Source organism: Tachyglossus aculeatus, chromosome 10 (genome assembly GCF_015852505.1).
Source record: "Tachyglossus aculeatus isolate mTacAcu1 chromosome 10, mTacAcu1.pri, whole genome shotgun sequence".
NCBI lineage: Eukaryota > Metazoa > Chordata > Mammalia > Monotremata > Tachyglossidae > Tachyglossus > Tachyglossus aculeatus.
The window spans coordinates 40,005,991-40,020,087 of record NC_052075.1 but is presented as its reverse complement, the minus strand read 5'-3'; positions in this window follow the sequence as shown (position 1 = coordinate 40,020,087).

Here is a 14,097-nt window from a genome sequence, read left to right as displayed (position 1 = left end):
TCATGAACCTTCAATCTTCTGATTTTATTTTTACGGCACTTGTTAAGCACTTACTATGTGCGAGGTGTTGTACTAAGTGCTGGGGTAGATACAAGCTAATCAGGTTAGACACAGTTCATGGCCCATGTGGGGCTCACGTCTTAATCCCCATTTTACAGATGAGTTACATAAACTGTGGCACAGAGAAGAGAAGTGTCTTGCCCAAGGTCACACAGCAGACAAGTAGCGGAGCTATTACAACCCAGGTCCTTCTGACTCCTATGCTTGTGTTCTAGCCCCTAGGCTATGCTGCTTCTCCGATTGAGGTCGACACTGATAGAGGTCTAAAACCTTCAGTTCCCTCTAGACATTACTTCTTCATTTACGTCAGCAGCTACTGGATGGTGAAATGAAGGCAGATGGAAGAAATCCCCTATGGCCATTCCGCAGCCCCATTTTAGGCAATGCAGCCTGGCAGAGGAATGCTGGGTAACAGCGAGAGTGCTGGGTAACAGAGACAGCAGACAGACCAGATTAGCATGCAGCAATCAGACACTGGACAACTTGTTGGAATCAAAAATGCTATGTCACTAGTGAAGATGAGATATGAGGTGTGCAACAAACCCCCGAGACATAAGGGGGAAAGGCACACGTTATCACTGAAGCCATCATTTTGGGATCAGAAGCCCCCAGTCCATCAGTCTTGAAAGACAAATACCGCCAACCTCCATGTGAATCCCAGGCACCGAGACCTCTCGGAGCATCCCAACAGAGTTAGAGGGTGTGTGTTCCCAGAGACACCCCGAAGCGTTATTTTATTTCCAGGATCACACATACACTGTGTCTTTACAGGCTGCACAGTTGGCTGATGAACATACACTGTTGGTGTCGCCTGAGAGCTAGTCATACCATGGAGTTAGAGGGATTGGATGGCCCAGGGGATTAGTAATGGGAGCCTGAGCCTTTCGCCTATTTAAATCCCAGGGTTAAATCTAGCTCTGGAAGGCTCTTCACTCGAGGTGTTACTGCAGGATGGAACTTCCCAGGAGAGCGGGGCTGACTGCTGTCTGGAAACCCTGCCTTGCCTCTTCTAAGTACCTAGAATTAGGTTACTGAAAGTGACAGAAGAGCCCGGATTGTGCCTACCAATTTTATCATAATCAATCAGTTGATCATATTTATTGAGTGCTTACTTTGTGCAGAGTGCTTTCTAAGCACTTGGGAGAGTACAATATAACAGACACAACCCCTGCTCACAACAAGCATACAATCTAGAAAGGGAAACAGATGTTAATATAAATATAAAGGGTTGCAGATACGAACGTAAGTGCTGTGGGACTGGGAGGGAGGATGAGTAAAGGCAACAGGTGCCTTGCTCAGAGGAAGTGCTCAATAAATACCATTGATTGATTGATTGGTATCTAATTTGTATTTTTCATGGTACTGGTTAAGCGCTTACTATGCACCTGGCACTGTACTAAGCGCTGGGGTATATACAAGCTAATCAGGTTGGACACAGTCCATGCCCTATATGGTGCTCACATTCTTAATCCCCATTTTATAGATGAGATAACTGAGGCACAGAGAAGTGAAGCGACTTGCCCAAGGTCACACAGCAGACAATCGGTAGAGCCAGGATAAGAACCCCGGTCCTTCTGATTCCCAAGCCTGTGCTCTAGCCACTAGACCATGCTGTTTAGCATAGTGCTCTGCACAGAGTAAGTATTCTTTGAGCATTTACTCTGTGCAGAGCACTATATCAAATAGCATATTTGATTGATAGCTGATTGATTCATTGGCGATGTATTTTTGTACATCAAAAGATGGGGGTATTGGATAAGTGCCACGTCCCGGGGGGTCCTATTCATTCGTTCATTCATTCAATCATATTTATTGAGCGCTTACTGGGTGCAGAGCACTGTACTAAGCGCTTAGGAAGTACAAGTCGGTAACATATAGAGACGGTCCCTACCCAATAGATGGGAAGCAGTAAACACAGTTCCTGATGCAATTTCATATCACTACAGAGACTGCCCACCGAGCAGCCCCAGACAACGCAGGACTCGAGGGAAACGTACGAAAATAACAATAGCAACTCGGCCTAATCAGGGTCAGGAGTTCTCTATGATGCTCCTACCCAAGCTTCTGATGATTGATGAAGTCTTCTAGGTTGTCTCCAGGAGGCGGGGCTGGAGTCAGCTGACTGGCTCTTTTACCCTCCCAAAGCTCCAACTGCCCTGCAGGCCCCTGGACAGACTCCAGGATTGCCCTGTGGAAACATCACCCAGTCAGTCACTCGTATTTATTGAGAGTTTACCGTGTGCAGGGCACTGTGCTAAGCACTTGGGAGAGTATAATACAACAAAAACTGACATATTCCCTGCCCACAAAGAGCTTACAGTTGAGAGGAGTAGACCTAACTCTATTCTGGAAGGTGCTAACTACCTGATAGGAATAGTTGAATGCAGTTCTGCCTGGTGATTCTAAGGAAGACCCTCGATCAGCACTCTTCATCACTCCGGTGGTACTGATGCCATCCCGTGTCCCCAGAAGTCCTCTACAGGGAGACTGGAAATCCTGCTAGATGCAGCCCTGGAATTAAAACCACACTTACAAAGGCATAGATGGTTTTAACAGTAAAAAATTCCCTTTAATATAAGGAATCTAAATTATCTAGAACAAACAATTAGTCAATCAATCAATCATTTTTATGGAGTGCTTACTGTGTGAAGAGCACTGTACTAAGCACTTGGGATAGTACAGCATAACAGTTGGTAGACACGTTCCCTGCCCACAGCGAGTTTACAGTCTACAAATCATCTTCATCCTCCCTTAGTAAAGTCAGGACTAAGTAGCACCTAATGTCCTGGGAAGTCATTTGAGAAGCAGTGGGGCCTAGTGGAAAGAATACAGACCTGGGAGTCAGAGTACCTGGGTTCTAAATCCAGCTCTGGCGTTTGTTTGCTGTGAGACCTTGGGCAAATCACTTAACTTCTCTGAGCCTCAGCTATCTCATCCATAAAATGGAGATTAAGACTGTGAGCCCTATCTGGGGCAGGGACTGGATCCAACCCCATTATCTTGTACCTGCCTCAATGCTCAGTACAGTGCCTAGCACACAGTAAACATTTAACAATACTACTTTTAAAAAGTCGCAATGGTAGTCCGAAGAGTACTGGTTGAAAAGCACAGAACTTGGCGATCTCTTGAGGTTTGTTCCTGTCTTTTATTCTCAGATAACTAAACCATTCTCTGGGAGCAAATTTATTACCCATGTTAGTAGGGTGAATTTGCTTTTGAGGGGTACCAGGATGCTGTTGACCCTTCAGCATGCTCTGCGATTTCCCTAGGAGAGTCCGTTTTCTTTGTGGGTGACAGAGGGGGTCACACTCTGTGATTGGCTGCTTAAAGACAGAGTCAAAGTAGCTCCATTTGGCACTTGGCATTTTTCACCTGTGGAGTCCGATAGGCTCCTCTGCCATTTGAATAATCACTGGAGAGCTGCACTGACCATGAGCGCCATTTTGTGGCTGAGGAAATCCAGGGCCAGAACTTAGATTGCATAAGAACGGCAGTTCCAAATCGCAATTGGAAAAAGGAGTATTTTAGCCAGGGACAAACATAAGATTTACCAAAACTCTCAAAGAGCTTTTGTGTCGGGACAGAACCGAGAGGCCCCTAGTCTCTAATGTCTCTTTCAAAACCCTCTGGAAAACATCTCCACGATCCATTGCCTTAAAGGGAAACAGACATGACTCTTGCTTTTAACAGCCAGCTCTCTCTTGCAATAACTTCCCAAAATAAAAAATAGTTTCTGGGGACACATGAATCTTTATTTTGGCCACTGGGCAACGGGGTGTTTTGTCGCTGAGGGTGGACTGGGGTGTTCTGAGGTAGCCTCCCAGCCTGTCCTTTTGTGTCTCAGTAGATAGCCTATACATAACTGTCCAAAAAGAGGCTATGCACACCAGTTGGTGACAGCAAAGGGACTGGGATAACCAGGACTAGGGATTCCAAGGCCAGGGGCATGAGCTAGGAAGAGGTACGGAACATGATGGAAAAGCAGCATAGCCTAGTGAAAAGACCACGGGCCTGGGAGTCAGAAGATCTGGATTCTAATCATGGCTCCATTGCTTGTCTGCTGTGTAACCTTGGGAAAGTCACTTAACTTCTATATGCCTCAGTTTTTTCATCTGCAAAATGGGGGTGCAATACCTGTTCTCTCTCTGCAGGACCTGACTATCCTTGTTAGCCCCATTTGGGACCTGATTATCTTGTGTCTACCCCAGCGCTTAGTACAGTCCTTGGCACACAGTAAGCACTTAACAAATGCTACAGTTACTATTATGCTGGGTACCGCTTAGACACTTTTATATTCTCCCCAGCCCTACAATATTTATGTAAATAATCTTTATTATTTCCCTTATCTCTAAACCATTTAAATGTCTGTCTCCCCCTGTACACTGTATATTCCCCGAGGGGAGGGATCATGTCCACCAACTCTGCTGTATTGTTCTCTCCCAAATGGTTAGTACAGAGCTCTGCACACAGTAAGCACTCAATAAATTCCATTGCTTGATTGATTTGTTGATTGATCATTGCCCAGCAGATTATCTAAGGGACTTGGAAAACACACCAGTTTTTCTGTGATCCTGGAAGCGGAAGGAGCTCTTCACATACAAGTTCTACAGAGCAAAGACGAGGTTGTCATCAATGGAATATATTGAGCACCTTCTGGATGCAGAGACCTGAATTCTGCAGAAGCAAAGTTCACGGTCCCTGCCCTCTAGGAGCTTCTTTTCTCATTCATTTTGCATGTATCCTTGGGGGTTGAACAAATATCACTTCTTTTTGATGTGAGGGATGTAGTGCTTAGTACAATTGTACTAAGCACTACATCTCTCACATCAAACAGAAGTAAGCACTTAATAAATACCATTGACTGATTGATAAGGAGCCTCAGAGGCTCATATCTACCTGGGAAAAGTGAGGCCCAGGCACTCTTTTATGGATAAGGGAACAGGTCACCACCTCAGCATTCTGGCCTGAGGCAGCAGGTAATTTGGTGGTGGGGGAGAGGGGTAGGAAGGGGTGATACCACAGCTTTTGATGATGCTTTGGAAGATATGAAGCTGTGACTTGCCCACAGTCTCACACGGCAGACTTGCGGAGGCTCTTGAATTAGAAACCAGGTCCTCTGACTCACAAACCCAAGTTCTTTCCACTAGGCCATGCTGGTCCTTCTCCTCACTGGATGGCTCCCTCTTGACCTGCCAGGAATTTTGGCCCTTACATTACCTTTATCTAATTCTCATTCTCCATTTAGCGCTGATGCACCCAGAGGGTCTGCTGTGTGACACTGGGCAAGTCACTTAAATTCTCTGTGCCTCAATTACCTCATCTGTAAAATGGTGATTAAGACTGCTAGCCCTATGGGAGGCAGGGACTGTGTCCACCTGATTATCTTGTATCTACCCCCGTGCTTAGTTCAGTACCTGGTACATAGTAAGTCCTTAACAAATACCATAAAGAAAGAAGAGAAGCATAATCCAGAGTCATGGTCCTGTCACAGAAATAACTTGTTGTCCAGGCCCCTGAAATCAACAACTATGGACAGTTGAGATCAACTGTGGAACTGAACTCTAAGCCGGTCAAGTCTTGGAAAGAGCATTAGAAAACCTTGTTTCTAGTGCAATTCATGAGTGAGAACAATTCCCCTGCCCCTCTAACGTATTTAGGAGAAATTATTCAACAATTCACAGAAAGACTCAATTCCAGGCTTCTAAAAACCCATGAGCCATATCTATTCAAGAAAAAAGTGTTTCACCAAGATAATATTCTGTTAGAAAAAAATCTGTTTGGGATTCAAATCTACCCAATTAAACATTTAGCAGATTTCTAACTGTGGTGGGAAGGACCCTGTGTTGACAAGACTCTTTTACTGATGAGGGACTAGGTCACCACCTCAGCCCTCTGGCCTGAGGCAACAGATAATTTGTGGGGAGAAAGGGGTAGGAAGGGGGATATCACAGCTTTTGAAGGTGCTTCTGAGCTCCCAGAATTCTGCTTCCCAGGACCCCATTATCAGCCTCATCCCAGGATCCCTGTCTGGCCAGATTCATTTTGGTCTTTTCCATTCCCAGTCCTGTACCCCTATCCCACTCTAAGGAAGGCCACGGAGGACAGGCAGCTGGTGGTGAGGGATTGAATTTACTTTGAGTTCTTTGTATTTAACCCAGTTGGAAAGAATTCTGCAAATCACATATGAAATATTAAATATGTCTGTTAGCCACAGAAATAAGGTTCAGTACTTCATCTGCCATTAAGCGCTTAGTACAGTGCTCTGCACACAGTAAGCGCTCAATACATATGATTGAATGATCCAGGGCCCCTTCCTGCCCCCACTCCCAGCATGCACCATGTAGGTGTTGCTTCAGTCCCTGCCAAATCTATAGGATCCAAAAGGCAAATCACTGATGAAAGAAGACTTGGCATTCAGATGGCCTGTTTGATTTCCCCCATTTACAGGAACCTGTAAGCTCCCTAAGGGCATGACTTGTATCTTCTAACTCTCCTGAAGGCTTACTACAGTTATGGCCAAAAGGAACTGTGAGATTCTAGAGTAGTCCGGAGACTGGAAGGATTTACCTGCTCCAAATCCAAATGTTTGGGTGGGTCAGTCTCCCATTCAGGGTACCTGGCCTTTGCCTGTAAGGTAGTCCATGCTTTCCAGGAGGACAGGAAGGAGGAAGAGGGTGGCCTGTTGACAAACTTGATCTGCACCCTCTCTTTGCCTTGCCTCCTGATGACATCAAAAAGGAGGATGGCCCTAAATATTGGAAGCCCTAACCCCAAGTGCTTTGCCCTGTGGGAAACACTGACTAGCTTACTGGGCAGTCCCCTGGGGAAACTGTACACACATACACACATCCTTTATATTTATAAATGATGCCACTGTTGTTGAAGCTTACCTATGGAGTGAAAAAGCTAACGTGGGAAGGGCAGTTTCAACCACCCAAAGATTGCCCCTTGTTATGTGGAGGTAGTTACCGCTTACAGTGCCTGGTGCTGTTTCCATTTTTACCTCCAGCCCTCTGAGCCTCTTTAAAGAAAGGAAAAGAGGGACTTGGGAACCTCATTGACTATTTGGCTCCTGGTGCTGGGAACCAGCTTTGGTGCTATGGGGTTGTGGGATGGACAGTGATGAATCAGCTTTCAGTCAGAAGCACACATGTCCACTTTGACAAGTTACGTCATCTCAGGAGGCTGCCTTTCCCACAGATCCCCTCTTCCTGCCTCCCTGCTGATTTCCCCCCACCCTGCCAATCAGCCTTAAGGTTTAGACCACCATTAGATAAATAGATCTGGAAGTTTTGTTTTCCCCTCTGGAAAGAAAACTATTCAAAGTAAGGGTCTGGATCATGACATTTCCTCTGGAAAAACTATGTAGGCTTGCACTAATTGCTTCATTCTTATTTTATGCTTAAACGTGCAACCTCTTGCTAAAGGAAGGACTTTGATTCTGGTTGACTCACATTTGTCTTTCAAAACTGTTTGTTGTTCCTACCATCACCAACCAATAATCTGAAAACAAAAACAAAAAATCTAAAACACCTTTCCCTAAAACTGTCTTCTGGCATCTTCCAAGGCCTTAAATAAGCAGAACGTAGTGGAAATAAGCTTCCAGTGAAAAATGAATCAGCTCAAGAGTTCTTACCATTAAACGTCCCAGGGTGTGCTTAAGAACCCGAGTGTGAGCAGTGCTAATCCGAGTTGATATTTTAAAAACAAGCCAAGCGGCCCTGGCTTTGTACTACAATTGGTCAGATTAGACATGCAAGTCTGAAGACGATATGCTTGGTAAAAGAACCACTCATCTCTGTCTAAATCTGGATTTGGCCAGCTAACCCGTCTTCCCATCTTAATGCTGAGTGGCTTTGTTAGGCTAATTGGAGAGGTACAAGTAAAACATTTCAGATTCTCACCTTTTGTGATTGTTTGTGAATCAGGTCCTGTCTTTCTAGCCAACAGGAACAGAGGCCCCTGCAAGCCAATGTGTTCTGCAGTCAATCTAAAATTAAGTCTCCAGTTGGTAGTTAAATTAAGACCTGACCTTGTAGACCTGAAACATTAGCAGACGCCAGCATACAGGAAAGTTTTACACATGACTTATCTAGAATCTAATCAAAAGTAATGCGAGCTCTCCCTGGTATAATAAGATTATCTGAGCCCTGATTGGTTCAAAAAGACATAAGTAAGAAAATAATTGACCTGCCAATATAACTGTGTGCACTACACTTTCTGAAAGAACAAAACCCAGAAATTTAGGTTGTTATGCAAAGTATTTTCAACTGCGAGACACTGGCCCAATGAAGAATGATTTCTGTCTAATTTCCATAGTTATTTCATGCTAAAAAAATCTAGTGCCTAAAAATTATAATAATCATAATAAGAGTGGTATTTGTTAACCATTTACCCTGTGTCAAGCATTGTACTAAGCACTGGAATAGATAAAATACAGACCAGACCCAATCCCTGTCCCACATGGGACTCGCAGCCTATGGGAAATGGAGAACAGGTATTAAATCCCCATTTGACAGATGAGGAAATGGAGGCACAGAGAAGCTAAATGACTTGCCCAGGGTCACACAGTGGTCAAGTGGCAGAGCCAGAATTAGAACCTAGGTCCCCTGACTCTTGGCCCCATGTTCTAGCCCCTTGTTCTTCTCAATAGTGCCACAAAATTCTCTCCTCACTATACACATCCCTCCAGTCCCCCCAAAATGATCTCTTCCTCTCCACATCAAACAACAATGCTTGCCTACTGATTCTGACACTCCATTAGCTCTCTTCCCTTTACTTATCAGTGCTCTTCTCCAACTACATCCCAGCTTCCACACTTTGTTCCTTCCAAGCTTACCTTCTCACTCTGCCTCATTCATGATTCATGCTCACATCCTTCCTCCTACCTGGAACTCCCTGCCCCACTCAAATCCACCAGATCTCCTCTTTCTTCCTCTCAGATCCTTCCTAAAATCCTACTTTCTCAAGGAGGCATTACCTGATTAAGTTCTCCTTTCCAAGGTTGTATCTATCCAACAGTTGTCCTTACTGTTTGTATGCCTATCTTTTCTGCTTATGCATATTCATGATTTATATCAACTTACACTTATTTATATTTCTACCTTACATCCTGCTATTAACTGCTGGAGCTTTGTTTCCTTTTTCCTCCAACTATTTGTGAAGGCATTCGTGTCCCCATTAAATTGAAAGCCTCTTAAGCTCCTTCCTGACTGCAAACTCAAAATGCGCAGGGAATATGTCTACTAATTCTGTTGTACTCTTCCAAGCACTTAGTACAAAGCTCTGCACATAGTAAGCGCTCAATAAATATCATTGATTGATTGAGAACAGGAATTATGTCCCCTAACACCATTGTACACTGTAGCTACTCAGTAAATATTATGGATTGACTGATGGATTGATTTCACTTTTTTGGCTGTGTCAAGTTTTCTATAATGGTAAGCTTGTGACTTTTCAGATTCAAGGAATGCTAATGCCTAGATTGTATTTGATTACTAAAAAAGAACTTCAGAACTTCCAGTCTGATGCAAGAGTTCGGAGACCTTAGGTCAGTCAAATCCAGCCAACCTCTCCTGAGTGAAGTCCTTAGGACGTAAGTTCCAGCAAGTTACATTTCTGAAAATGAAGGAGTGGATTTGGGAAAAGGGATCCAGGAATGTCTCCTCAGTACAGTATCGTTTTAGTCAGAGAATTTTGTTTTTATCCAGTCTTCACCATTTATAGGGTTTCTTTCCCAAGGAGGAAAGCAATAATGGACTTCCCAGCGGGCATTGCAAAATTTAGTGCCAAATTTCCCTTTGATTAATGTCTGTCACCCCCTGTAGATCATAAGCCTCTCGTGGGAAGGGATCACATGTACAACTCTATTGTATTGTACTTTCCCAAGCACTTAGTATAGTCCTCTGCATCCAGTAAGCACTCAGTAAATACTATCAAATGATTTGCTGGAAATCTAGCCCTCACATGGAAGGGTATCAAGACATTTCACTGATCATGTTCCTTAGAATCCTGAAACAGTCTCAGAACTGAAGAACGTGTGCTGAAAGCAGGGATGATACACCTGTCCAGTGGGTGGAGTATTGTGGGCATTGTTTTTTATTTCTTTTTTACAAATTGTATCTACCTCAGGGCTTAGGTCAGTGCTTGGCACATAGTAAGTGCTTAACAAATGCCACATGTCCTTTATGGGGATCCCTCAGTTTATTCTGTGTGATTAAGCTCCCTCTCTGCTTATTGACCTAAGATTGCAAACTGCTTGAAGACAGGAAATGTGTCTCTTCCTTCTGCCCTACTCTTCCAAGCACCTACAACTGTGTTTTTTTTTTAATGGTATTTGTTCAGTACTTACTATATGTCAAACACTGTTCTAAGCATTGGAGAAGGTACATATTAATTAGGTCAGACACAGTCCCTGTCCCACAAGGACTCACAGTCTTAGTAGGGAAAACAGGTATCCCCATATTACAGTTGAGGAAACTGAGACCCAGAGAAGTTAAATGACTTACCCAAGGTCATACGGCAAGCAATTGGCAGAGCCAGGATTAGCTTGGCACTCAATAGGCACCCAATTAATGCAACTGATTGATGGACGACTTTACTGTAGAAAGAGGCCAAAATTGATGAATATGGAATCAACCATCATCATCATCATCATCAATCGTATTTATTGAGCGCTTACTGTGTGCAGAGCACTGTACTAAGAGCTTGGGAAGTACAAATTGGTAACATATAGAGACAGTCCCTACCCAACAGTGGGCTCACAGTCTAAATGGGGGAGACAGAGAACAAAACCAAACATACTAACAAAATAAAATAAATAGAATAGATATGTACAAATAAAATAAATAAATAAGTAGAGTAATAAATATGTACAAACATATATACATATATACAGGTGCTGTGGGGAAGGGAAGGAGGTAAGATGAAGGGGATGGAGAGGGGGACGAGGGGGAGAGGAAGGAAGGGGCTCAGTCTGGGAAGGCCTCCTGGAGGAGGTGAGCTCTCAGCTCAGTGGTATTTATTGAGGGCTTACTATGCACAGACCACTGTAAAGCTCTTGGGAAAGTACAAGAGAATCGATAGGTGTGATCCCTACCCACGAGGAGCTAATAGTCTTAGGTGGGTCACCCGGTTTGGAATGTAGCAAAAAGTTGGAATGTAGTTGGGTCTACAGACCCAGCTAAGTGGGGGGTAAACTGGATGTTGCTTCTGCGATGAAAAGCAGCATGGTCTAGTGGATAGAACACAGGCCTGGGAGTCAGAAGGACCTGAGTTCCAATCCTGACTCTGCCAAGTGTCTGCCATGTGAACTTGGGCAAGTCACTTCACTTCTCTGGGCCACAGTCCCCTCATCCGTAAAGTAGAGATTAAGACTGTGAGCCCCACAGGAGACATGGACTGTGCTCAGCGTGATTAGCTTGTAACTACCCCAGCTCTCAGTACAGTGCCTGGCACATAGTAGATGCTTAACAAATAGCATTTTTTAAAAAAAGAATTAGGAAAGCTACATATAGTGAAGCTGGCAACCTCATGCATGTCTCTACTATCTATAGAAGGTGATGCTTGTCCTGTCCCCAGGAACACAATTCTGGCAACAGATTCAGGGAAAGGCTGAGATGCCTGAGGCATGGTGCTAGAAACTCTCTCCTTGGCACCACCCATATTTATTTTTGGAACAGGGAACTTCAGTGGAGTGGAACATGGCTCTCCAGCGGACACTGACCTTTGTTTTTCACACTATTGGTGCTGGTGAATGACCATCCTGGGGGAATGTGCATTTCCTCAGTTAGCTACTTTCTACATGAGCGTACAGCAACTCCCTACATGTATGAAGAGTGAACTGCAGCTTTGGACACACTAACTTCATGTGACGTGCAAGTTTGCATCAGCTACTGGCCATGGCTCCTAGTGCTTACTTCCAAAAGGCTCCACCTGTTCCCAAGTGTCTGCCTATCACATGATATTGTTGTTGTTCAAAATAAGCCACCTTATCTCAGATGACCGCATGGCGGTATAATCTACTGTTGTTGCTTCCGAGTTGTTCACAGCAACGTTAAATCGTTTCAAGTCCAGATTAATTGGACGGGCCTATGCGTTGGCTTGTGTTGTTGTTTTTGACTCAAATTTACAGTACCGACGGAACATTCTGCCTAGGTTTCTTGTACTGTTGGATCGTAAGGTTGAACCCGGCAATGAAGACACTCAGACCCTTGTTTTATGCTCACCACACCACTGGGAGACAGGGAGAGGCAGGTATTATTGTCTCCATTTTAAAGATAAGGAAACTGGAGGACAGAGCGGACACTCTCTCCACCTTCAAAGCATTATTAAGGTCACATTTTCTCTCAAGAGGCCTTCCCCGATTAAGCCCTCTTTTCCCTGGCTCACTCTCTCTCCTGTGTCATCTATACACTTTGATCTGTGACCTTTGGGCTTTTGATATTCACCCCACACCCAGCCCCACACCACTTATGTACATAGCTTTATATATTATTATAAATTATTTATTCACATCAATGCCTGTCTTCCTCTCTAGACTGTAAACTTGTTAGGGGCAGGGGACATGTCTAATTCTGTCATATGGTACTCTTCCAGGCACTTAGTGCAGACAGTGCAGACAGTGCTGTGCACAAAGCAGATGCTCAATAAATAGGATCAATTGATTGATTGAAGTGACTTCCCCAGGGTTAAACGGGCAGGTCCGGGATAAAGCTGGGACTAGAACCCAAGTATCCAGACTCTCAGCTTCATTCTCTTTCCACTAGACTGTGTTCTAGCTGTAAATTATGACACCATGGGGTGATATTGTTATTCAAGCAGATAGACATGCTTTATTTTTACACGGTTTACTTGGTTCATCTGGTTTACAGATAGCTACCCCTTCGGGACACTATGGGAGATTTGGTCTAGCACCTTTTTGTCTTCCTATCTCCTTCTAAAAGCAATCCAGTGAAGTTAAACTTCATTGAATGAGTCTCTTGGTCTCAATCCGTGGTATGTATTGAGTGTTTAGTGTATGCACTAAAGGACTTTACAGAAGAACTAACAACTTAATTTTCACTACTACTAGATGAGTTCAAATTGTCCAAACTTTATTTTTCTTCAGCTGAGGTGGAAGTGGCTACCTAATGAGTTCACCTTTAAAAACTGTGGATTTTGCAGATACACAACTGTGGATAAAAATTGTCCAGTTCAGAGGTCTCCACAGCCCAGATTCACCTAAGGATGGCCAGCTTTTAAGTAGGATGGATGATGACAGAACTGCAGAACAACAGACACACCAGTGCTGACCCTGTAAAATAACTTGCGTTACATAAGAAAGGGCGTCATAAGGACACTCACAAACATACGGTAACAGGGTCTTTGTGGAAGTTCACAGGAACTCCTTGATCGCTGAATGTATTGCTGAAAGTACAGCTGATCCCAGCATTTTGCTCAGCGTTGTTAAATTCCTCTGCTAGAGCCTTGTAAACATGGTTCTCTCTTCTGAGCCACAGGACACGGCAGCAGGAGCTGAGGCAGAGGGAGGCAGGTCTCTGCCATATCAGTATTGGACAGGGGACAGATAATAATAATAATAACAATAATTATTATTATTATGGTATTTGTTAACACTTAGTATGTTCCAGGCACTGTACTAAGTCCTGGGGTGGATTCAAGGCAATTAGGTTGGACACAGTCCCTGTCCCACGTGGGGCTCACTCAAACCCCATTTTACAGATAGGTAACTGAAGCACAGAGAAGTGAAGTGACTTGCCCAAGGTCACACAGCAGACAAGTGGCATAGCCAGGATTAGGACTCATCACCTTCTGACTCCTAGGTCTGTACTCTATCACTGTGTCCCAGTGGAGATGCAGTAAAATCATTTAATAAAGGACCAGGATGGCCACTTAGATCTTCAATGTATATATTTATTCCCAGTTAACCAAAAAAATACATTTAAATTCAAGAGTAAGCTTAATTTTACAAATCCGTAAGGCAGACCAGCAAGAAATGATTTTTTTTAAGTTATTGCAGGGATATTATATCCTTAC